General features: G+C 41.9%; 1 long non-coding RNA gene and 1 pseudogene across 10 annotated transcripts in view; one reads left to right on the top strand and one right to left on the bottom strand.

Annotated features, from left to right (window-relative positions):
- Positions 1-24,941, bottom strand: part of LOC143683893 (uncharacterized) — a 110,470-nt gene that overhangs the window by 77,645 nt on the left and 7,884 nt on the right. For 7 of the 10 annotated variants that reach the window (XR_013175700.1, XR_013175699.1, XR_013175704.1 and 4 more), the window contains one exon: positions 13,400-13,588. This is a non-coding gene — a long non-coding RNA (uncharacterized LOC143683893). Of the gene's footprint in view, positions 1-13,399; positions 13,589-17,633; positions 17,777-23,136; positions 23,355-24,941 lie in introns of all 10 variants that reach the window. The other 3 variants (XR_013175702.1, XR_013175705.1, XR_013175701.1) reach the window with 3 other exon arrangements.
- On the top strand, positions 19,625-20,981 carry LOC143683891 (leucine carboxyl methyltransferase 1 pseudogene; annotated as a pseudogene).

Here is a 24,941-nt window from a genome sequence, read left to right on the forward strand (position 1 = left end):
TTCAAGTTTTTGCCACCTAGTTGGCACCGTAATTGAGTTTTCAAAAGGCCATTCCACCGTTCTCTCAATCCAGCTGCTTCTGGATGATGGGGAACATGGTAAGACCAGAGAATTCCATGAGCAGGCACCCATTCCCGCACTTCATTTGCTGTGAGGTGTGTTCCTTGATCTGAAGCAATGCTGTGTGGAATACCATGACGATGGATAAGGCATTCTGTAAGCCCACGGATGGTAGTTTTGGCAGAAGCATTGCATGAAGGGAAAGCAAACCCATATCCAGAGTATGTGTCTATTCCAGTTAGAACAAATCGCTGCCCCTTCCATGAAGGGAGTGGTCCAATGTAATCAACCTGCCACCATGTAGCTGGCTGGTCACCTCGGGGAATGGTGCCATATCGGGGGCTGAGAGTGGGTCTCTGCTGCTGGCAGACTGGGCACTCAGCAGTGGCTGTAGCCAGGTCAGCCTTGGTAAGTGGAAGTCCATGTTGCTGAGCCCATGCATAACCTCCATCCCTACCACCATGACCACTTTGTTCATGAGCCCATTGGGCAATGACAGGAGTTGCTGGGGAAAGAGGCTGACTGGTATCCACAGAACGGGTCATCTTATCCACTTGATTATTAAAACCTTCCTCTGCTGAAGTTACCCTCTGGTGTGCATTCACATGGGACACAAATATCTTCATGTTTTTAGCCCATTCAGAAAGGACTATCCACATACTTCTTCCCCAGACCTCTTTGTCACCAATTTTCCAATTATGGTCTTTCCAAGTCCCTGACCATCCAGCCAAACCATTAGCAACAGCCCATGAGTCAGTATACAAACGCACCTCTGGCCAGTTTTCTTTCCAAGGAAAATGAACAACCAGGTGCACTGCTCAAAGTTCTGCCCACTGGGAGGATTTCCCCTCACCACTGTCCTTCAAGGACACCCCAGAAAGGGGTTGTAGTTCTGCAGCTGTCCACTTTCGGGTGGTACCTGCATATCGTGCTGAACCATCTGTAAACCAGGCCCGAGTTTTCTCTTCCTCAGTCAATTCACTGTAAGGAACTTCCCAAGAGGCCATAGCTCTGGTCTGGGAAAGAGAAGGTAATGTGGCAGGAGTGGAAACCATGGGCATTGGGGCCACTTCTTCATGTAACTTACTTGTGCCTTCAAAACCTGATCTGGCTCTATCTCATATATACCATTTCCATTTTACAATAGAGTGCTGCTGTGCACACCCAACTTTATGGCTTGGTGGGTCAGATAACACCCAATTCATGATAGGCAACTCAGGTCTCATGGTAACTTGGTGGCCCATGGTTAAGCGTTCAGTCTCTACTAAGGCCCAGTAGCAGGCCAAAAGCTGTTTCTCAAAAGGAGGGTAGTTATCTGCAGCAGATGGTAAGGCTTTGCTCCAAAATCGTAAGGGTCTGCATTGTGATTCTCCTATAGGGGCCTGCCAAAGGCTCCAGACAGCATCTCTATTTGCCACTGACACTTCCAGCACCATTGGATCTGCTGGATCATATGGCCCAAGTGGCAGAGCAGCTTGTACAGCAGCCTGGACCTGTCGCAGAGCCTCCTCTTGTTCAGGTCCCCACTCAAAATTAGCAGCTTTTCTGGTCACTCGATAAATGGGCCGGAGTAGCACACCCAAATGAGGAATATGTTGTCGCCAAAATCCAAAAAGACCAACTAGGAGTTGTGCCTCTTTTTTGGTTGTGGGAGGGGCCAGATGCAGCAACTTATCCTTCACCCTAGAAGGGATATCTCAACATGCCCCACACCACTGGACACTTAGAAATTTTATTGAGGTGGAAGGCCCCTGTATTTTTGTTGGATTTATCTCCCATCCTCTGACACGCAAATGCCTTACTAATAAATCTAGAGTAGTTGCTACTTCTTGCTCGCTAGGTCCAATCAACATGATATTATCAATATAATGGACCAGTGTGATGTCTTGTGGGAGGCAGAAACGATCAAGGTCTCTGCGAACAAGATTATGACATAGGGCTGGAGAGTTGATATATCCCTGAGGTAGGACAGTGAAAGTATATTGCTGACCTTGCCAGCTGAAAGCAAACTGTTTCTGGTGGTCCTTACTAATAGCTATTGAGACAAAGCATTTGCCAGATCAATAGCTGCATACCAGGTACCAAGGGATGTATTGATTTGCTCAAGCAATGATACTATATCTGGAACAGCAGCTGCAATTGGAGTTACCACCTGGTTGAGCTTACGATAATCCACTGTCATTCTCTAAGACCCATCTGTTTTCTGCACAGGCCAAATAGGAGAGTTGAACGGGGATGTGGTGGGAATCACCACCCCTGCATCTTTCAAGTCCTTGAGTGGCAGTAATCTCTGCAATCCCTCCAGGAATACGGTATTGCTTCTGATTTACTATTTTGCTTGGTAGGGGCAGTTCTAGTGATTTCCACTTGGCCTTTCCCACCATAACAGCCCTCACTGCACAAGTTAGAGAACCAACGTAGGGATTCTGCCAGTTGCTCAGTATGTCTATGCCAATTATACATTCTGGAACTGGGGAAATAACTACAGGATGGGTCCGGGGGCCCACTGGACTCACTGTGAGACGGACCTGAGCTGAAACTCCATTGATCACCTGGCCTCCATAAGCCCCTACTCTGACTGGTGGTCCAGAGTGACATGTTGGGTCCCCTGGAATTAATGTCACTTCTGAACCAGTGTCTAATAATCCCCGAAATATCTGATCATTTCCTTTCCCCCAATGCACAGCTACCCTGGTAAAAGGCCGTCGGTCTCCTTGGGGAAGACTTGGAGGAAGATTAACAGTATAAATTTGTGGCAGTGTAACAGGGTTCTCCCCCAAAGGGACCTGGCCTCCCCTTCATTCAGGGAGCTCTGGGTCTGTAAACTGTTTTAAGTCTGGAAACTGATTAAGGGGCCGTGACTCTGGGTTTTTGTAATTCAGGTTAAACTTCTGTTCACTTGACCTAGAACTCTTTTGTTTATACAGTTCCAACAAGAATTTAGTAGACTGCCCTTCCATTGTATTTCTAGGTACCCCATGATTTACTAGCCAATGCCACAAATCTCTGCATGTCATATAATTTTGACACCTCCTTTGAGTTTGCTGTCTATTATAATAGCCACATCTACCCTGTCTTTGGTGATTAAGTGTTGTCACCTGGCTTCTACCAACTTGGGATCCCATCATCCCCATTGAGTTTAAGGATTCCAGCTCAGTGACAGCAGTTCCTACAGTAATATCTGACCTACAGAGAAGTGCAACCACAGAGCTCTTTAGGGATAATGATTCTAGTCTCACAAATTTATTTCTCACTGTTCTGGTAAAAGGTGCATCCTCTGGACATTCGTGGGGTGTAAGAGCAGGCTTTGCATGATAAATCCACTCTAACATTCCAATCTCTCTAAGCCTCTGGATCCCCTCATCTACATTATACCAGGGCAGTTCTGGCATTTCAACCTCAGGTAATGTTGGCCACCTTTTGATCCATGTTTCAACCAACCACCCAAACAAGCTGTTAACACCTTTTCTAACCACTCGAGCTATAACAATGAATGCAGAATCTGTGCTTAGTGGGCCTATATCAATAAATTCAGCCCGATCCAGCCTTATATTCCTCCCACCATTATCCCACACTCTTAAAATCCATTGCCACACATATTCCCCTGATTTCTGTCTATATAAATTGGAAAACTCACACAGTTCTTTTGGAGTATAATGTACCTCCTCATGTGTGATACTTTGTACCTCACCTTTAGGGGCCTGTTGGGACTTTATTCTAGTGATAGGTCTGGAAGAAATGAGGGGTGGTGGGGGTGGGTCATGAAAAGAATTAGAAATATCTTCCAAGCCATTTGTTTCAGAGCATTCATTTGCAGTTTCATCTGATGAAACAGGATTAATCACTCTAGGGCTAATCCCAGAGGTTGGGTGGCCAATTCCTCAAGGCAGGCTGGAGGTGGGGCGGCTATGTCCTCAGGGCAGACGATTACAGGGTTATCTAGAGAAGACTCAGCATGGTCTAGGGTTTCAACCTCGCCCCCAACATCATTATCAATCCATATGTCACCATCTCATTTTTCAGGGTCCCACTTCTTTCCAATCAATGCCCTCACTTTAACGGCAGACACCACGTAAGACTGAGGTTTCAGTTTACCTTGTAAAGTTGCTACTCTAACAGTAAGATTCTGAGTCTGATTTTCAGAGATCTCAATTCTACAGCTACAGGAAATAAGATTTTCCTTCAGGATACTCATAGAAACCTCTACATCTTTCAGACGGTGCTTAAGTTTCTCGTTTGAAGCCTTAAGCCCATCCCTTTCACCCCTTAATGTAGACAGTATCTAACAACAACCAACCAACATCTCTATAACCCTTATTTCTACAAAACTCTGTAAAGGTGTCAAAAACACTATTCCCCCTTGAGTCTGGCTTCGTATAAGTGAAGCATTAGGAAAATCAAATGATGATATTTTGACTATCTCCTTTGCCAATTCATTCCATGGATTGGGAGTGTCATTCTGATTACGGGAATCAGAGTCCTTAGTGTCTCTGAGTCCAGTCAGAGTAGAAAACCATTAATAAAAACCCATTTTTAAGATTCTGTTTCTTAAAAATTACCCCACTCCTGGTACCAAGATGTATTAGTTAGCGTTCTATAGAGAAACAGAATCAACAGGGAACACTTGCAAATATAAAATTTATAAAAGTGTCTCACGTGACCACAGGAACGCAGAGTCCAAAATCCACAGGGCAGGCTGTGAAGCCAACGACTCTGATGGACGGTCTGGATGAACTCTACAGGAGAGGCTCACCAGCCGAAGCAGGAATGGGACCTGTCTCCTCTGAGTCCTCCTTAAATGGCTTCCCGTGGTTAGATTTAGCATCACTAATTGTAGAAGACACTCCCCTTTGGCTGATTACAAATGGGATCAGCTGTGGATGCAGCTGACGTGATCATGACCTAATCCTATGAAATGTCCTCATTGCAACAGACAGGCCAGTACTTGCCCAATCAGATAAACAGGTACCACAACTTGGCCAAGTTGACACATGTCCCTAATCATGACAGTGGCGAACCCCAAGATTGAGTGGCCTACTGATTTGGTTGTCCCCATTGCTTGTGAGAATATCAGGAATTCTCCAAATGGGGAAGTGGAATTTTCCCGCCTTTCTCCCCATTTCCCCAAGGGGACTTTGCAAATACTTCTTTATTCACTGTCCACATGACTCTGGGATATACTGGGGCATCATGCTAACCTGGACAAGCCAACAAAATCTCACGCCCTATTCAGGATTCCATGTACTTCTGGTATTCAAGTAAAAGCAGATAAAGTGCTATCCAAAATATAAATTTTGCACCCAATGAACATCTCTCCCTTCAGTCTCACATAGAGGTTGAAGTTTGAAAACATGGATGCCATCATACTTTACCTTGTATTCTGATTTACCTTAGTCTGCTTGAAGTGGTCTGCCTGCCTACACTGCCACAGAAAATAGTTAAATTCTCATCTAGCTGCTTAGCCAAGGTCAGAGCAAGGCAAGGACATCCATTTTCTCCCCTTCTGTCCAACACTGTACTGAATATTCTAACCAATGCAATACCGAAACAAACAAAATTAACATAATCCAGACCATACAGGAAGATGTAAAATTGTCTTTCTCTTTACAGTTAACATGTTCCAGGACATAGAAAATCTTAAGGAAGCCACTAAAAACCATCAGAAATGAACAAAACACGTTTAGCAAGTACGGAGGATACAAGAGCAATGTGCAAAATCAATTGTATTTCTATATACTATCAAGGAATAATCCAAAAGTGAAGTTAAAACCATTCTCTACATGACAGCATTAAAAAGAATAAAATACTTGGGAGTAAACCTAAAGAATGTACAGGAGAAAATGTAGAGCTGTGTTCCAGTAGCCATGTTTCTTGAAGATGATTGTATAATGATATAGCTTTCACAATGTGACTGTGATTGTGAAAACCTTGTGTCTGATGCTCCTTTTATCTACCTTGTCAACAGACGAGTAGAACATATGGAATAAAGATGAATAATGGGGGGAACAAATGCTAAAATAAATTTAGTTTGAAATGCTAGTGATCAATGAAAGGGAGAGGTAAGGGGTATGGTATGTATAAATTTTTTTCTGTTTTCATTTTATTTCTTTTTCTGAATAGATGCAAATGTTCCAAGAAATGATCATGATGATGAATATGCAACTATGTGATGATATTGTGAATTACTGATTATATACGTAGAATGGAATGATCAAAATAAGAATGTGTGCGTTTGTTTGGTGTTTCTGTGGTATTTTAAAAAATTTAAAAATTAAAAAAAAAAGAACATACAGGACTTGTACAATGAAAGTGCTAAACAATCCTGAAAGAAATTAAAGATCTAAATAAAGGGAGAGATGTTCCACATTAAATGACTAGAAGACTCAATATTGCCAAGATGGCAATTCTCCCCAAATTCATAAATAAATTCAATACCATCACTTTCAAAATCCCACCGGCTTTGAGTGAAAATTGACAAGGAGATCCTAAAATTTATGTGGAAATGCAAAGGAAGCAGAATAGTCAAAACTATTTTGAAATATACAAAGTTGGAGAACCAAAACTACCTGATGTTGAGCTTATTATAAAGCCACAGTAATCAAATAATCAAATTCTTTACAATCATGGTCAACTGATTTTCACTAAAGTTACCAAGATAATGCAATACTGAATTTATTGCCTTTACAACAAATGGATCTCCATGTGCAGAAACAAAAACACACCAAAAAAAAAAAAAGAACTTTCACCCTGAATGCACAACTTATATAAGAATCAACTAAAAAAGGACCAAAGAACTAAACATAAGAGTTAAAACTAGAAAATCTCTAGAAGAAAATACCATTAAAGAAAATAAACTGATGTCTGACTACATCACAATTTAAAATATTTTCCCTTTCAAAGACACCTTTAAAGAAATTGATAAGTTTGACTTCCTTAAAATTTAAAATATTTTCCCTTTAAAAGGCACCATTAAAAAACGAAAAGACAAGCTAGAGACCAGGAGAAAGAATTTGCAAATCACATAGCTGACAAACGATTTATATCCAGAATATAATCTCAACTCTTTGATTTAATAATGAGGTAAACCAAGTAAAAAATGGGCAAAAAGATTTCAATAGACACTCCTCCCAAAAGATATCTGAGTGGCTAATAGGCACATGAAAAGAAAAGATATTTAACGTCAGCAGGCATTAGGGAAATACAAAATTCAAACCACAGTGAGACAGAAGCACACCAGCAGAACTGCTGTGATACAAAAGATCGTTTCAAGTGTTCACAAAATGTGGAGAAACCGGGATCTTCACCAATGGCTGGTGTGAATGCAAAAAGGTGCACCCACTTTGGAAAACAGCTTGGCAGTTTCTCAGAAAGCTGGAAGAATCCACACCACCCAGTGATTCCAGTTCTGGACACTGAAATGAAAACCTGAGTCCACACGAGATTTGGCGGTGCAGCTGCTGTCACTGTCACTGGCCACATCTGCAGACAGTCCCGATACTCAGGCAATGGTAGATGGAGAAATAAGACGTATAACTAAACAGCAAATGCTCAGCTCTGAACAGGAACTAACGACTGACCCTCAAAAGCACTGTGCTATACAGAGAAGGCTGGGGTTAACAAATGAGTATGAGTGCTGAATCAGTATACTGATGTTTCTTTTAGTCTCCAGGACCTTAGAGCAGCTAGAAGTAAAAACCTAAATCTGTGAAATTGTAGCCCATGCCAAACTCTGAAATCTGTTTTACAACTAATTGTTGCACTGTGTTTGAAATGTATTGCTTTTTTGTATCAATGTTATTTTTCACAAAAAAGAAAAGTTGACTGGGATGATAAAAAAAAATTTATGCTTTCTAGCCTCCTATATCTGCAGCAGCTAGAAGGAAAAATCTGAGAGGATGGCATGGTAGCCCATGACACACTCTGGGATCTGTCCTGTAACTACTTGTTGAAGAGTGTTCTGAAAACTATTGCTTTTCCTCTTTGCTTTGTATATATGTTATATTATGCAATAAAAAAAGTTAAAAATGAAAAAAAAACCCACTATGTTAAAGAGAGGAAGCCAGATGCAAAGACTTCATATTGTACCGTTCCGTCTAGTTGAAATGTCCAGGAAAGGTGAATTTATAGATGCAAAACCCAGATCAGTGGTGGCCTGGGCTGACTGTGAACAGAGGGAACTTCTTGGGGGGCTGGAAGTGTTCTAAAGTAGATCTAAAAGCACCTGCAACTTGATACACTCCTGTACACTTAGAGTGGGTGGATTAAAAAAAAATTTTTTTATTATTATTTTTGCATGGGCAGGCTCTGGGAATTGAACCTGGGTCTCTGGCATGCAGGCAAGATTTTGCTATTGGAAGGGTCTGTCACTGATATGGGGTAGGGAGGTGGAATTATCTGATGTTCTGGAGAGGCTGGGCTAGGTTTCAGGACTTATCTGGACCAAGGACGCATCTGGAGGTTGTAGGTTTCTGGAAGGTTACTCTAGTAAATGGAACGCTTGTGGAATTGTATAAATTGCCCGAGGTGTTCTTTAGGATTAACTGGAAAGGTCCTGGTTGGGGCTGGCAGATTATGATGGGTAGCAAGGTCTACCTGAAGCTTGCATAAGAGCAACCTCCAGAGTAGCCTCTCGACTCTATTTGAACTCTCTCTGCCACTGATACTTTATTAGTTACATTTCTTTTCCCCCTTTTGGTCAGGATGGAATTGTTGATCCCATGGCACCAGGTCTGGATTCATCCCTGGGAGTCCTCTCCCATGTCAGTAGGGAGACTTTCACCCCTGGATGTCATGTCCCAGGTAAGGGGGAGGGCAATTATTTCACTTGTACAGTTGGGCTTAGAGAGACTGAGACCACATCTGAGCAACAAAAGAGGCCCTCTTGAAGTAACTTTAAGACATGCCTATAGGTAATCTAAGTTTCTCTGCTACTTACGTAAGTTTCACAAGAGTAAGCCTCATGATCGGGAGCATGGCCTATTGATTTGGGTGTCCCTAAAGTTTGACACAGTATCAGGGACTCCCTGATGGTAAGGTTTAATAGTTTCATATTTTTCTCCCATCCCTCAGGGGACTTTGCCAATACTTATGATTACCTGCTTAATATACTCTAGGGTTTTTCCAGGCATTACAATAATCTATATAGGATTAAAGGACCTCTTTCTTTTTCTGTGCTTCCTGTGTTTCAGTTGTTCAAGTGAGCTATACAGATAGGTTGAATTAGATTATGTACTACAGAAAATTTCAGTTCTAGATCAAATAAACCTTTCTTCCATTGGTCTCAAAGAGTATGTGTGGTTCTAAAATAGAGACAATGTCTTCCTTACCCCTATGTTCTGAATTACTTTAACCCCAGCCAGTTCAGCTTTGCTCTTATCTCTAAATATCAGGTTTTATATATAAAAAGCAGACTCTCAAAAAAATCCAGAAATAATATTCACCACTCCAGACTTAATGTGTCTGCTCTAAAAGCTCACAATCTAGGCCCTTGTTTTCTTATAAGCATTTTCTAAAGGTGCCCATACCATTCTTGCTCTTTTATTTCTGGCTTATTTTGTCTCACCAAATGTCCCACATGCTCATTCACACTGTTGCATGCCTCATGACATTGCTCCTTTTTGTAGCAGCACAACCTTCATTCATAAGTATACACCATCGTTCGCCAATCTACTTCTCAGTCAGTGCATCCTTCAGCCACCTGTAATCATTGGGCATCATGTATAATGCTCAAAAGTCCACAGTTCATCAAACCATGAGATTTTATTGATTTACCCAGGTTAGTGTGATGCCCCGATACATCCCAGAGTAATCTGGGCAGAGAATAAAAAAGTATTTGCAAAGATCCTTTGGGGGACTGGGGAGAAAGGAGGAAACATTCAACTTCTCCATCTGAAGAATTTCTGATACCCTCACAAGCAGGAATTCAAGACAACGAATTCAATATGCTGAGCCCTCAATCTTGGGACTCGCACCTACGAAACTTATTCCTGCAAAGGATAGGCTAAGCCTACTTATGATTATGCCTGAGAGTCACCCCCAGAGAGCCTCTTTTGTTACTCAGATGTGGCCTCTCTCTCTAAGCCAATTCGGCAGGTGAACTCACTGCCCTCCCCTATGTGGGACATGACTCCTAGAGGTATAACTCTCCCTGGCAATATGGGACAAGACTCCCAGGATGAGCCAGGATCCCACATCAAGGGATTGAGAAAGCCTTCTTGACCAAAAGGGGAAAGAGAGTAATGAGACAAAATAATGTTTCAGTGGCTGAGAGATTTCAGAGTCAAGAGGTTGTCCTGGAGGTTATTCTTATGGATTATATAGAGATCCCTTTTGAGTTTATGGTGTATTAGAGTGGCTGGAGGGAAGTACCTGAAACTGTCGAGCCGTGTTCCAGTAGCTTTGATTCTGGAAGATGACTGTATAATGATATAGCTTTTACAATGTGACCGTGTGATTGTGAAAACCTTGTGTCTGATGCTCCTTTTATCACATGGTACAGACAGATGTGTAAAACAAATGGCTGTAAATAAATAAATAATTGGGGGGATAAGGGTTAAAATAAATGGGGTAGATGGAAATATTGGTGGCAAATGAGAGGGAGGGGTCAGAGTTATGGGATGTATGAGTTTTTTCTTTTTTCTTTGTCTTTTTACTGAAATGATTCAAATGTTCTAAAAATGATTGTGATGATATTTTGAGCCACTGATTGTATGCTTTGGATGGAATGTATGTGTGTGAAGATATCTCAATAAAAATATTAAAAAAAAACTGCCTCAAAATACACAATTAAAAAAAGTACTGCAACAATAAAAAATGCAGAAAAGCAAACACTATAAGTTGAGTACTCCATCCAAAATACTAAAGGATAAGTGACAAAGTAAAAGAAAAGAATCATTAAGAACCCATTAATTTTAGTAGTTTCAGTTGAGATTCAAATAGTTTACATCGCTTCCACTTTGTGTTCAAAAATACACCCTCGCGAAACTGCAGGGAAAATGGTAGAGTTGGTGTCCTGGTTTGAAAGGATGTATGTTCCCTAGAAAAGCCATGTTTTTATCCTAATCCCATTTTGTAAAGGCAATTGTTTCTTCTAATCCCTATTCAGTACTGTATGTTTGAAATTGTAATCAGATCATCTCCCTGGAGATGTGACTCAATCAAGAGTGGTTGTTAAACTGGATTAGGTGGAGATGTGTCTCCACCCATTTGGGAGGGTCTTGATTAGTTTACTGGAATCCTATAAAAGAGGAAACATTTTGGAGAAAGAGAGATTCTGAGACAGCAGAGAACGACATATCCACGAGAAGCAGAGTTCACCAGCCAGCAACCTTTGGAGATGAAGAAGGAAAACGTCTCCTGGGGAGCTTCATGAAACAGGAAGCCAGGAAAGAAAGCTAGCAGATGACACTGTGTTCACCACGTGCCTTTCCACTTGAGAGAGAAACCCTGAACTTCATCAGCCTTCTTGAACCAAGGTATCTTTTCCTGGATGCCTTAGACTGAACACTTCTATAGACTTGCTTTAATTGGGATATTGCCATAGCCTATAAACTGTTAATTTGCAACTTATTAAACTCCCTTTTTAAAAAGCTGTTCTGTTTCTGGTATACTGCATTCTGGCAGCTATTAAACTAGAGTGGTTGGTAAGAGAACAAAGATCATTTCAGGAAAGGAAAAAAAAAGATTCAGCTATTTCTTTTTAAATAAAAAGGTGCCCATCAACCTATAGAGATGACAAGGTAGCTCCTATTTCTGTTACAAAACAGAAACAGGGGCTAAGCTAATGTAAGGCAATCATTTTAGGTCCAGAAACGGTATTCCATTGGGCAAGCTGACTGTGCTGGTTTGAAAGCATTAAGTACTGTAGAAAAGCCATGTTTTCATCTTGATTCAATCTTGTGGAGGCAGTCATTTCTTTTAATCCTTATTCAAGACTGTAGGCTGAAAATTTTTGAGTCGATTATCTCCATGAAGATGCAATGTACCCAACTGGGGTTGTGACCTTTTGATTAGACAGAGATGTGACTTCACCCATTCCAGGTGGGTCTTGATTAGTTTACCAGAATCCTTTAAAAGAGGAAACATTTCAGAGAGAGTCAGAAATGATATAAACTTCACAGCCAACAGAGATAGCAGAGACACGGATGTTTGGAGATGCTTGGAGCCCAGCAGGTGTCACCGTGAGATGTTAAGCAAGCCAGAATCTGGAGAGAGCTAAGGGAAGCCAAGAGATGAAAGCCAGTCCTGGAGAAGCAAAGTTAGGAAGCCCAACAGGAAAAGAAGCTGGAAGCAATGGAGCTCAGGAGCAAGGGACCAGCAGATGCCAGCCACGTGCCTTCCCAGCCGACAGAGGTGTTCCTGATTCATTGACCTTTCTTGAATTAAGGTATGTTTCCCTGGATGCCTTAGTTTGGACATTTCTATAGGCTTAGAATGATAAACTTGTAAATGATTAAACTTCCTTTTTTTTTTTTTTTTTTTTTTTTAAAGGAAAGACAGAGAGAAGGAAGGAAGGATAGAAGGAAGGAAGGAAGGAAGAAAGGGAAACATCTTTAAACATTTTCTTGTTTTATTGTATTTTTGTTTTTCCGTTTTTTGTTACATGGGCTGGGGCCGGGAATCGAACCGAGGTCCTCCGGCATAGCAGGCAAGCACTTTGCCCGCTGAGCCACCGCGGCCCGCCCAAACTTCCTTTTTAAAAGCCATTCCAGTTCTGGAATCTTGCATTCCAGCAGCTTGCAAACTGACACAGTAACTGGCAATGCATGTCACATAAAATGCTAATGAGTCCACTCTACACATCATCCTTTGATTTCCCAAATTGAACTAGCATAAAAAGATCCTATATTCTCAAGGTGATGAGAAGGTTTCCCTCACCCATGGCTCTGAGTTCTGGGGAGTGAATTTCTGTTAATTAATAGCAGCACTGTTATGGTGTGTTCACGAGATAAATGCCCATGGCTTCTATCCTAGGGTGACATGAGCACTGGCTTGCTGCACCCCCAGGAGGGAGGCACCAGCCACTCCGATACAAACACAGCACAGCAGAGTTGCCGTCATTTCCCAACACAGACCTGCCACCCCTCCCAGGACAGGGTCCTGGACATTTTCTCATTCTTGGCACATCCGACACCACCGGTGGTACCACAAAGAGGCTCTGGTGCTCGTGGTCAGTGCTTTGGGCATGTAAAACACAGCTTTGGCTAAAAATTTTTGAAATTCTGTTTAAGATGTTGATTTCACTTTGCTGTGAGTTTGCTGACACCTGTTCGACAGCAATTCAGGTGACATGGCAGCCAACATGATGCCAATTCCCTTTCTCAACCCCCTCTAGGCTTACCATCCAGAGCTTTCACCTGATGTACGGGGCCCATGGGGGCACTTTCTGCAGAGATGTGCCGTGTGGTCAAGCAGTCCAATAGGTCACACAGTAATCGTCACGGGAGCCTGCTCGCCAGCCGTCTCTCGGATATATCCAGATTTGTCAGATTCCATCATCAGCTTGATCCAGTGTTAGCTGGATTTGGAGCTAAATGGAAAAGAGGCATTTGGTGAGTGTTCTACTTTGCTAGCTGCCAGAATGCAATATACTAGAAACAGAATGGCTTTTAAAAGGGGGAATTTAATGAGTTGCTAGTTTACAGTTCTAAGGCCGAGAAAATGTCCCAATTAAAACAAGTCTATAGAAATGTCTAATCTAATCTAAGGCATCCAGGTAAAGATATCTTGGTTCAAGAAGGCCGATGAAGTTCAGGGTTTCTCTCTCATGTGAGAAGGCACATGGCAAACACAGTCAGGGCTTCTCTCTCATCTGGAAGGGCACATGGCAAACACAGTGTCATCTGCTAGCTTTCTCTCCTGGCTTCCGGTTTCATGAAGCTCTTCGGGAGGCGTTTTCTTTCTTCATCTCCAAAGGTCGCTGGCTCGTGGATTCTCTGCTTCGTGGTGCTGCAGCATTCTCTGCTCCCTCTGAATCTCTTCCATTCTCCAAAATGTTTCCTCTTTTATAGGACTCCAGCAAACCAATCAAGACACACCCAACAGGGTGGAGACACATCTCCATCTAATCCAGCTCAACAACCACTCTTGATTAAATCACACAAGAAACGTCTGCCTTTACAAAATGGAATTAGTATTAAAATATGGCTTTTCTAGAGTACATACATCCTTTCAAGCCAGCATAGTGAGAGTACATTTTTCCTCTCTGAAACAGATTAGATCTAGCCTAGTGTGCTGGTTTGAAAGAATGAAGTACCCTAGAAATCCATGTTTTAATCCTGATTCATCTTGGGACACAGCTGGTCCTTTTAATTCCTGTTCAGTACTGTAAATCGGAAACTTGATTAGATTATCCCCTTGGAGATGTGACTCACCCAATTGTGAGTATTAACCCTTGGGCTCCAGGTGGGTCTTGATTAGTTTACTGAACTCCTTTAAAAGAGGAAGCATCTTAGAAAAAGCTTGAGAATGACGAGATCCTTGAGAGTCATGAAGCCAAGAGACCACACAGCCAGACGCCTTTGGAGATGAAGAAGGAAAATGTCTCTGGGGGAGCTTCATGAAACAAGAAGCCTGGAGAGAAAGCTAGCAGACGTTGTCATGTTTGCCATGTGCCTTTCCAGTTGTGAGAAAAACCCTGAATTCATCGGCCTTTCTTGAGTGAAGGTCACCTCTTATGGGTGCCTTGATTTGGACATTTTTACAGACTTGCTTTAATTTGGAGATTTTCACAGTCTCAGCATTGTAAACTTGTAACTTATTAAATTCCCCCTTTTAAAAGCCATTCTGTTTCTGGTATATCGCATTCCAGCAGCTAGCAAACTAGAACACCTAGTTTTTGGGTTTTTTTAAACTTTTAAAAATTTTTTAGCAAAGGTAACAGGAGGAAGAGGAGGAAAAATGAAACAGGAGCTTAGAAAAAAGTTAACATCAAGTAAACACTTGAGGCAAATGTTGACTTGTCTCGCTCTCGTTCCATCCCTCGAGTGGATGCAGCTGAGTAAGCTGCCCTTGAGGAATTTCCAGTCCAGCAGGTGAGACATCACCTGAGAATAAGGAGACTCCCTGGGAAAGTATGGAGAAGGCCCTGAGATGCAGAAGGGATGGTGTTCCAGTTTGCTAGCTGCCGGAATGCAACACACCAGAGATGGATTGGCTTTTAAATAAAAGTGGATTTATTTTGTTAGTTCTTCAGAGGAAAGGCAGCCAACTTTCAACTGAGGTTCTCTCTTATGTGGGAAGGTTCAGGGTGATCTCTGCTGGCCTTCTCTCCAGGCCTCTGGGTTCCAACAACTTTCCCTGGGGTGATTCCTTTCTACATCTCCAAAGGCCTGGGTTGAGCTGCTTGGGCTATGCTACATTGAGGTCTCTCATTTAAGCAACAGCCAATTAAGTCAAACTTCATTCACTGCAGCAGGCACACCTCCTAGTCAACTGCAGATGTAATTAGCAACAGATGAGGTTCACATACCATTGGTTCATGGCCACAGCAACAGAACTAGGTGCCCTCACCTGGCCAAGTTGACAACTGAATCTAACTACCACAGATGGGGTCAGCGGGGGTGGAGAGCAGCCCCCACAAGAACTGGGCCAGGGGAAGTTCTACAGACAAGATCCCCAGAACTTAGGAGGAAGGGGAAGGGAGAAGCCAAGACCTGTTTTTTTCTAAAGGAAAGCAAAAATGAAGACTTAGCCAAGAGCTTTTGCTTGACACATTTCCTTATATGTCATAAAGCTCATCTTACTCTGATTTAAATGAATCGAGTACTTTTAGGGGAGAGTCTGAGGTCAAAAAAAAAAAAAAAAAATGTCAGCAGGCCTGGCAGATTTTCTGGAAGTAGATGGGATGTTTCTATTCTATAAACCAAATTTAGGCACCTTTCTCCGAAGGCATTTTTCATTCCCAGCACCAGGCCTAAATGAAGACGGGTTAGCGGGGGAGGGGGAGTGTCAACGCAAACCCCCAGCAAAGTGCACACCCAAGACATTTATATCACTCAATGAGGAACCACGCTTACTTCTATAAACTTCCCTGCCCCAACCTACCCACATGGTACCTTTATTTCCAGACCTTTAATTCTGCTCAGTGCAAACCTTCCTGCTACTGAGTTCACACTTTAACACTTGCTTCCTTGGATTACAGCGCACAGGTATAAGTGAGCAACAAAAGGCATGGGGCACGTGCAAAAAACCGTCATGGCTGTCTGGAAGCAGCATGCATTAGGCTCTCACATTCCCTCATTTTTTTTTTTAATTTAAGAAAACAAACAATACACTTAGAACCACCAAAAACGGGTATCTTAGCTAGCTCACCCGTCGGCACATTTAAATAAAGTATCCATATAATCATTGTAAAGCCTGTGTTTGCATAGTAAGTTTCTTAAACCAATTTAAAATTGAGGCAACAAGGAAAAAAAAATCTACAAATTCAGGTCGCAAAGTTCTTAAATTCTAAGTATTAAATACTAAGATACCATTTGATCAGCTGTCAAAACTGTGAATGTTCTCAAAATATCAAGTAAAAAGTTCTTACAAATATCTGCATTACTATAGTAATGACCTATTTTATTAAACATTTTCCTGATTTCAGGAAAATATGAAGATATTTTTACAATTAGCATATGAAAATCTTAACCACATAAAATGGATACCTTAGTTAGCTTATCCATAGGCATATTTAAAAATATATCTTAAGTAATCATTTTAAAGCCATTTGTACAGTACATTTCATGAACCAATTTAAAATTAAAGCAAGAAAAGAAAAAAATCTATAGATACAGGCATCAGAGTTTCTTAAATTCCAAATATTAAACAGTATCTCAAAATACCATTTGGTTGACTATCAAAATTGTGAGCATTCTCAAAATATCAAGTAAACAGTTATTACAAACATCAACTTTGCTATAATAGGGAACTATGTTACTGAACATTTTTCAAATTTTTTATTTCAGGAATTTATTTCATCTAATATCTACAACTACCTATAGTTTTTTTTTTTTAAACTTTATATATATATATATATATATATATATATATATATATATTTTTTTTTTTTTTTTTTTTCCTTCTAGCTGCTCCAAAACACTGGCGACTTTATCAGAGTCATAACAATGGAATTAGGCAGCATCGGTCCTTTTGTGTCTGACTTATTGCACTCAGCCTTATGGCCTCAAGGTTCATCCATGTTGTCATATGTTTTGGGACCTCCTTTTGTCTAATGTTGCGTAATATTCCATCATACGTATGTACCACATGTGGTTTATCCACTTGTCTGTTGATGGGCACTGGGATTGTTTCCGTTTCTGGGCACTGTGAATAGTGCCGCTATAAATATCAGTGTGCAAATGTATGTTCGTGTCACTGCCCTCAATTTTTCTGGGTACACACTGAGTATTGACATTGCTGGGTCACAGGGCAGGACTCCCCCAAGCTAGGGTCTGAAACTCAACGGTCTTGTGGCACTGAGGTCAGTACTCACTGGACCACATCCCTGCCGAGTGCAGCTGTGCAATGCTGGTCTGCATGTGTCACCTTCCCCACTAACCCGCAAGACAAGGGTGTCACACACAGCTTACATTTAGGTGGAACAAGGCTTTCGGGTTCAGAAACCTTCCCAGAGTCCCAGAGCGGATTAAGGATGAAGCCAGGTTGGCTGAAGTTCATTTTCACTTTAGTACGGAAACGATGAACTAGGTTTCCACGCTCTGCTACAGTGGGTCTACAGAAACAAGCAAATAAAAGCTCTTACGGTATAAAAATAGGTGTATCTTCCGACTTTCCTGAAATCAAGAAAATGTTTAGCAACATATGTCATTACAATAGCAATGCAGATACTTGTGAGAACTTTCTACTTGATATTTTGGAACATTCACACTTTTGACAGCTGATCAAACGGTATCTAAGTTAGCATTTAATAGAGAATTTAAGAGCTTTGCTAAATGAATTTGTCAATTTTTTCCCCTTGCGGCTTTAATTTTAAATCGGTTTATGAAACCTACTGCACAAACACGGGTTTTACAATGATTATATGGATACTGTATTTAAATATGCCTATGGTTGAGCTAACTAAGATATCCATTTTTGGTAGTTCTAAGTGTAGTGTTTGTTTTCTTAAATAAAAACAAAACAAAAAAAACTAGTATGGAACAAAACAAACTCAAACTATTATTTCACGATTGTAGTGAAATACTTTGAGTTTAGAAACAGAATCCATCCTCTGGGACTGTCATCACTATAAAAAACTCCCTTCATTTTCCAACGTCGGCTCAGCAGAGAAAATAATGCCAAGAGGGAAGGGGCCACGCTGGGGCCAACCCAGGCTCTCTGCCTTTGTGGCACATCACATCAGAACATTCCAGAGGATGCCAGGAAGACAACTTTAAATCCAAAGGATGAGATAAAAGGAATGTGCCCTGTGAGATGGAAAAAACTGACAGCTGCCCACAACACCCCTAGAGACATGCCATGCTTTGGCTGCTGTAAGCTCAAAGACTGCCCAGCTTGACCACAACTTGTTCTGAAAAAAGAGCACAAACTAAGATGTTTTCCCAACACCTGCATGCAAGCCTCTGGCATCCAGTAGCTTTGTGCCCCAGCTCTATACAACCTCAGAGCAGATGTCAGAGGTGTGGACATATTGGGAGAACGTGTCCTCAACACCATTCGCTGTGCCTACCACTCTGTGCCTACCACTCTCTGTAAGTGTCCTTAATAAATGCTTTGGGGGTGATCACTGGGCACTCCGTACCTCTTCGGAATCACCACTGGCCCCATTGTAGGGCAGTGCCAGCTGGGCCTCCCCCCTTTCTTCTTTCAGGGTGATTCCTGCTGCAGGCTCAGCAGGATGCAACACATCAAACTCCCCAGCAGTTATATCCAGGGCACTGGAACCGCTTTCTCTTGGCACTGTTGATGCTTCGATGTAGTTTGAACACACATGCAAGCTATTTCTATGATTCTCCTGGAATTTAAAACACACATGCAAGAGAATGTTTCTCCTAACGGACCCAGCTGCTTAACCATCTTCTCAAGATTAAGGTGGGTTAAGAAATGAATTATACACCAGCTGGTAGTAAGCTGGCTACAGTCTAAAATCAAGCATGCAGAATCCAGGAGAGGACAGTCAACTGCGGACGCTTTTAAACGTACGGAGGCATTGATTACCAGAGTTTCATTTGCTAAAAATACCCAGCCTGTACCCCATATTATCAACAGCCCCTTCCAACATGAAAAAGTTGGAATGGCCATAGCCCAAATACCCCTAAAGAGACGGAGAGAAAGATCAAAGGGGATGATAGAGTTATACAGAGAAAGTAGGGGTTAACAAATGAGTGTGATTGCTGGATCATTTCATTCATATTTCTTTTAGTCTCCAGTATCTTAAAGCAGCTAGAAGTAAAAAACCTAACACTGTGGAATTGTAGCCCATGCCAAACTCTGAAATCTGTTCTACAACTAATTGTTGTGCTGTGCTTTGGAATGTATTGCTTTTTTGTATATATGTTATTTTTCATACACACAAAAAAGAAAAATCAATTGTCATGGTAAAAAAAGTATTTAAGTGGGCGGTGTCACTGCGCGGCGCCAGCTGAGCCGAGTGGTTCCCTGTCCTCCTGTTTTATCTTCGCCTGTGGCTCTCTATTTCTTCTGCTGCCTGTTGACCCGGTTTCCATGTCCCTGGTGGGCACAGCACCCCAGAATCGCTACGCCCATGGCCGCTAGTCTGAGAGGGGCTGCGATCTCCTGCTCTTCCACCATCACGAGCTGCGACGCCGTCGACGAGGGCGTGCGTGGCACCTGCGAAGATGCTTCTCTGTGCAAGAGGCTTGCTGTAAGCCTTGGCTACTGGCATGATCCTTACATCCAACATTTTGTGAGACTGTCTAAAGAGAGGAAGGCTCCAGAAATTAACAGAGGATATTTTGCCCGAGTCCATGGTGTCAGTCAGCTTATAAAGGTATTTCTACGAAGGACGGAATGTCAATGTCAAATTCTGAACCTTGGGGCTGGGATGGATAACACCTTCTGGAAATTAAAGGATGAAAATCTTCTCCCAAGTAAATATTTTGAAGTTGACTTTCCAATGATAGTCACAAGAAAGCTACACAACATCAAATTCAAGCCTCCCCTTTCAAAATCCATCTTAGAATTACATTCAGAGGATACATTTCAAATGGATGGACAAATGTTAGATTCAAAGAGATATGCCATTATTGGAGCCGATCTCCGAGACTTATCCGAACTGGAAGAGAAACTAAAGAAATGTAACATGAACACACAACTGCTGACACTCCTTATAACTGAATGTGTGCTGGTTTACATGACTCCAGAGCAGTCTGCAAGCCTTCTAAAGTGGGCAGCCAACAGTTTTGAGACTGCCATGTTAATAAACTACGAGCAGGTGAACGTGGAGGATCGGTTTGGGCAGATCATGACTGGAAACCTGCGGAGACGGCAGTGTGACCTGGCAGGAGTGGAAACATGCAAGGCTTTAGAGTCACAGAAAGAACGGCTCCTGTCCAATGGTTGGGAAACAGCATCAGCAGTCGACATGATGGATTTGTACAGCAGATTACCACGAGCTGAAGTGAATAGAATAGAGTCACTTGAATTCCTGGATGAAATGGAGCTTCTTGAGCAGCTCATGCACCATTACTGTCTTTGTTGGGCAACCAAAGGAGGACATGAGCTAGGTTTGAAGGAGATCACTTATTAATTTGTTCAGTAATCATGCTGAGCCAAAAGCTGAAGCCAATAGCCTTCTTGGATGAGACACACTGAGCTTCCTGAAGAATGAGTGGGCCTCATCTCCCTGATCTTATTCTACACTCTGAAAAACCTCAGTTACTAGGATTGCCATATCATATTCTGTTCCTCTTGACTTTTCATTGTTTAAATAAATCTGGTGCCAATTGCCGGTGTGTTGGAACTCAAAATAAATAAATAAATAAATAAAAAATAAAAAAAGTATTTAAGCCCTCTAGCCTCCTATATTCTGGAGCAGTAGGAGGAAAAATCTGAGAGGATGGTATGGTAGCCCATGACAAACTCCGGGATCTGTCCTGTAGCCACGTTTTGAAGAGCACTCTGAAAACTACTGCTTTTTTCTTTCTTTGCTTTGTACATATGTTATATTAAACAATAAAAAAGGTTAAAAAAAATACCAAGCCTGTTATTCCACCACCCTCAACATAAAGATACCCACATATGCGTATCTTACAGATAAAATTAATCTGGCAGATGACTGGGCATGGATTGCTAAAAGAAAGATAAATGAAGCTGAGAATCCAGCTATAAAAGATCAAACAGATTTTCTGCCAACAAGTAAACCTCAAGCACCCACCCAATGTATCAGGCAACTCTCTAGACATTCCAAGGACCACCCCTCAAGGTACATCATAGAAAAGGAAACAAACAAGGTGGTTATAAACAGATTATTATTATGGAGAAATAAGCAGAGGGAAGCAACGGAGCTGCAGAGAGACAGAGCTCTTTCGGACGTAATCAACTCTTAGTCAATCAATAAGAGTTGAAAACACACTAGCCGTTGTGCTAGAACCTGGAAAAAGTAAGAAAAAGAAGACACAGGGAGGTAGTTCACTGCATATTTAACCTCTTGACAGCTTGCCTGGCATCATCCTTCTCTTGCCAGGATGTCTTCCTTCTCCTTGAGGACTGTTTGTGATACGTTGCTTGTGTTTGTACTGATAATTCTGAATTTTCACAGAGTCACAAAACAATCTGGAGTAATAGGTTAATTGGCAGGTGGGACCCGTGAATGAAACCAGGGAAAGGAAACTATTTTCCCAAAGCAAGTAGTTCTCACCCTTCAGTCAATCCGTAAGAGTTGAAGACACAGTAGCCACTATGCTAGAAACTGGAAATAGTAAGAAAAATAAGACACGGTCATGGCTTCCAGAGCTCATGTGCCACGGGAGACAGACAACTACTAATATTACTTTCAGCTTTACGAGGTTATTGTGATTTGACCATCTTTTACTTTCCAATCAGCAATTAGTTCAACTTAATGTGTGATGAAATCAAAGATGGGATTAGGAAGCAGTGGAAATGGGGGAAAGTCACTATAGCTGTTAAGTGGGCAGGGGAGGGGCAGAAAGGAGTGAAATGGCTTTCAGGAGACCTGAGAATATACTTTTTAAATTAAGAAATATCGTAAATATACAGAAAAACTTGCAGAGCAGCCTAACACCCAAGCAGCCAACACTCAACCCTGTTAAATCTCTACATTTTGCTACACTTACCCCCAGCTTTGTTACAAATGCAACATGACAAATGATGAAAAATGTAACAAGACATGCATTCTCACTGACAAAAAACTGCCAATTAAACTAAGATAGCATCTTTCCCTCTCATCAAATTGGTAAAAACCCTCACAAACTTTGATGTGGGAGTCTGAAGGCTGTATGTACTGCAGAAAAGCAGATTCTTAAAGCGAATCCATTCCTGCAAGGAAGATCTCTGGGTGAGTGGAATTTTAAGCTGGGACCTGACCCATGTCATTTGGCACGAGTCTAAATTCTTAGTGGAATTCTTCATAAGAAGATAAAAGACAGAGAGGAGCTCACGGGGAAAAGCCTCAGAGAAGCTGAAAGAAGATACACAGAATATCAGAAAGAAAGCCACAGAAACAGAGAGGAAGCCACCGAAGCCAGAAGCTGGAGGCAACAAGAACCCAGGAGAGAAGGGAGAGCTCAGCAGATGCTGCCATATGACAGAGGAGACCAAGCTCACCAGGAGCCAGTCTTTCGGGAGAAGGTGTCATCTCGCTGATGCCTTAATTTGGACATTTTCATGGCCTTAGAACCGTAAACGTGTGAGCTAATACATCGCCATTGTTAAAAGCCAACCCATTTTTGGTATATTGCATTTTGGCAGGTTTAGCTCTCACCAAAACAGCTTTATTGATGATAGCACCAGTAGTGGCAAGAATGGGCACTCAAACAGCGTTAAACAGAGTACATTTTCACAAGCCACATGGCAGTACCAATTTTCAATAAGTACTGTACGACCCAGCAATGGTACTTATAATAATATCCTAAAAAAGAGAACTACTAGAACCTGTATGTGACGGCTTCCCATGCTCTAGTGGAAAATGGTTATGACAGGGATTTTCTCTGCAGCTTTATCAATTAACTGGGACACTTCGAAACTACCAGAAGCGGTGAATCAGATATATATGTAGCAAATTGGGAATCCAGCATACGATGCTCGGTGATGCCAGTCCCCAGAATCCTTGAAGAAATGGCAAGACCTGGCAGAACAATCTCTGCAGAAAGCTGGAAGACAGTTAAAAGGTTACAGTAACTGGGACAGGACCTTTGGGAACATGGAGGAGTGGGGCAGACTGGGTTCGTCCCTGCTCCATGGGGCGTAGAGTGGGGACAGAGAAAACAACCGGGACTGCAGTCCCGGAGGGGCAGTGAGTGACCGGAGAAGGGCTTCAGCATTTTGGGGGAGGTCCTGGTAGAGAGGTGGGGGGATTGGGACGAGTTTGCTTAGCCATGGCCCCGCCAGGGGGAGGCGTTGGCACACAGGGAAGTGTGGGTCCAAGGGAAGGCACTGTCCGTCCAATGCAACCTGCCTCATCAGCTGGCTGGGGAGACCCCCTGTGCGGCTTTGCAGCTGGCAGCGCCCGCAGGGAGTCCAGTCCCACTGCGAGGGGTCGCGCCCACAGGTGCTAAAAGCGGTTGCTCCACTGGGTGCATGAACAGCCATCCCGTCGGCCATTATAAAAATATAATTAAAAAGTTTTTAACAAAGTTACCGCACTATTAATAATAATAATAACATTAATAACAAGGAAAATGCTTTGGGGGGAGGGGTATATTTTCTGCAGGATTTTTCTGTAAATCTGTAACTTCGCCAAGTAAAGAAAAATGCTGAATAGGAAAAAAAAAGCAGCTCTAAGATATAAAATAAATGTCAACCAAATGCAGTGAGTGGGGCTTCTTTGAATCCTGATTCAAGCAAACCAAATATATACAAAATCTGAGGTGGGGAAAATTAACACCAACAAAGCATCTAATGATACTGAAGGATTACTGATTTTTTTTAGATGCAATAAAGCTATTAGTTTTTTTTTTAATACAGAGCGCTCCTCTTTTATATATATATACATCATATAATATCATCATACTAAAGTATTTAAAAATAATTATGATGTCTGGAATTAGCCTCAAAATAAAATTGTGAATGGAGACATAAATAAACAAAACTGAACCCATGTTGGTAAGTAACCATTTATGGGTTCCTCAACTAACACACTTTGCCAGCTACAGCAGAAAGGACAGAGCTGTACACCGCAGGGAGCTCAGATTCTCTGCATCGTCACTTTATTCTTAATTTGGGGATCCATGCCAGGTTAAGATGGCAACATTCTGAATTCACTTCCAAATATCATCAAGAGTTTGCATCCCAGCTGAACAGTGTACTTGGGTCTTAAATATTGGCACCTGATTCAGAGCATAAACACACACGGACAGCAACTGAGAAACATAAAAGTCCCTCACAAACATAAGACATAAGGCAGTGCTTTAATGTCTGAGAGCGGTGAGTCCAAAAATAAGTTAGAGATGGCTGGAACTAGAAGAAATCAAGATAGTGGTTTTCAACCAGGGCTGTTATTGTGCCGTTTTTTAAAAAAAGGCAGGGGCAGTTTTCACTGCACCGTGACTAGAGAAACCCAGCTGGCACTTGGGCCAGAAATGACAAAGGCAGGGCAATTTCACAAAAAGAGCTTGCATGCCTAAAATTCCACCGGGCTTTAGTTCACAGGCCCAGAGGAGTGACGAGCCCAGAGAGAAGTTTTTTTTTCTTTCATTTTTGCTCTGTTTTTAACCAGTTAGTAGAAATAATTCAGGACT

Source organism: Tamandua tetradactyla, chromosome 5, assembly GCF_023851605.1.
Source record: "Tamandua tetradactyla isolate mTamTet1 chromosome 5, mTamTet1.pri, whole genome shotgun sequence".
Lineage (NCBI taxonomy): Eukaryota > Metazoa > Chordata > Mammalia > Pilosa > Myrmecophagidae > Tamandua > Tamandua tetradactyla.